Source organism: Egretta garzetta, unplaced genomic scaffold (genome assembly GCF_000687185.1).
Source record: "Egretta garzetta isolate BGI_Z169 unplaced genomic scaffold, ASM68718v1 scaffold439, whole genome shotgun sequence".
NCBI classification, from domain to species: domain Eukaryota; kingdom Metazoa; phylum Chordata; class Aves; order Pelecaniformes; family Ardeidae; genus Egretta; species Egretta garzetta.
Window position 1 is genome coordinate 1,969,975 of NW_009260803.1, and position 2,035 is coordinate 1,972,009.

A 2,035-nucleotide genomic window follows, 5' to 3' on the forward strand; every position below is an offset into this window, starting at 1 on the left:
CTTGCGCTCTATGGAAAGCATCCTTAAAGATCTGCAAGCTCTGTTCTGCTCCCTTGTCCCTGAGGGCAGTTTCCCAGGGTAGAATCATAGAATCATAGAATGTTTAGGGTTGGAAGGGACCCCTAGTGGTCATCTAGTCCAACCCCCCTGCAGTGAGCAGGGACACTGCTAACTAGATCAGGTTGCTCAGAGCCCCATCCAACCTGGCCTTGAATGTTCCCAGGGATGGGGCCTCCACTACCTCTCTGGGCAACCTGTTCCCGTGTTTTACCACCCTCATTGTAAAAAATTTCTTCCTTACCTCTAGCCTGAACCTACCCTGTTCTAGTTTAAAACCATTTCCCCTTGTCCTAACACAGCTGGCCCTACTAAAAAGACGTTCCCCATCTTTCCTATAGGCCCCCTTTAGGTACTGGAAGGCCGCAATCAGGTCTCCCCGTAGCCTCCTTTTCTCCAGACTGAACAAGCCCAACTCTCTCAGCCTGTCCTCATAGGAGAGGTGCTCCAGCCCTCGGATCATTTTTGTAGCCCTCCTCTGGACCCGTTCCAACAGTTCCATGTCCTTCTTGTGCTGAGGGCTCCAGAGCTGGACGCAGTACTCCAGGTGAGGTCTCACCAGAGCTGAGTAGAGGGGCAGAATCACCTCCCTCGACCTGCTGGCCATGTATTGATACCAGGGTTTGCCCTGACCTGGGTGCAGGACCTTGCACTTGGCCTTGTGAAATCTCATGAGATTCACATGGGCCCTTTTCTCAAGCTTTTCCAGGTCCCTCTGGATGGCGTCCCATCCTTCAGGCGTGTCAACTGAACTACTCAGCCTGGTGTCACTACTGACAGTACTGGTCCCAATATGGACCCCCAAGGGACACTGCTTGTCACTGATCTCCATCTAGACATTGAGCCATTGACCACTACTCTTTGGATGTAACTATCCAACCAATTCCTCATCCACCAAACAGTCCACCCATCAACTCCACATCCCTCCAATTTAGAGAGAAGGATGTTGTGGGGGACCATGTCAAAAGCCTTACAGAAATCCAGATAGATGACATCTTTAGCTCTTCCCTTGTCCACTGATGTAGTGACTCCATCATAGAAGGCCATTAAGTTGGTCAGGCAGGACTTGCCCTTGGTGAAGCCTTGCTGGCTGTCTCAAATTGCATCCCTGTTCTCTATGTGCCTTAGCATAACTTCTAGGAGGATCTGTTCCATGATCTTCACAGGCACAGAGGTGAGGCTGACAGGTCAGTAGTTCCCAAGGTCCTTTTCTCTCCCTTTTTAAAAATGGGTGCAATTTTTCCCTTTTTCCAGTCCCCAGGGACTTCACTTGACTGCCATGACTTTTAAAATGTTATGGAAGGTGGCTTGGCAACTACATCAGCCAATTCCCTCAGGGCTCTGGGATGCATCTCATCAGGTCCCATGGACTTATGTGCGTTCAGGTTCCTCAGGTGGTCACGAACCTGATCTTCTCCTACAGCAGGAGGGGTTTTGCCCTCCCGGTCTCCCTCATGCCATCCATCAACTTGGAATTATTTGGCTTTTGCGGTGTTGATAACGCTGGGTATCAATCTGACTAAGATTCTTTCATTACTTTTTTTTACCCCCTCATCTGGCTGTATTCATACACAGTTTTGATGTGTATTTATTTGGAGGCCACCTGGAATAGCTCCTGTCTTTTTTCTTGTCTGGGCAATACCTAACAAAATGAAGTCCAAATCTATGAAAGGGTCCCCACATGCAATTTGTAGAGTAAAGACAGAATGAAAGAAAACTCTAACTGTAATCCAGCAGCACTGCTCTTAATGCGTGGAGTATTTTGAACTATCAGATACACTGCTTAATGAATCCAGTATGTCTATACATTTCCGTGAATTTCTTTAGGATTGGCCCTGATGCATTAGAAAGAATTTGCATGGATTGAATACAACTAACCTTTAATAATAATTTTTAAAAGTCTTTATTTTTGTGTGTTGGATACTATAAATTCATTGTGGCATTAAGGTTAAAATTTTGTAATAAAAAGATTTGCAAG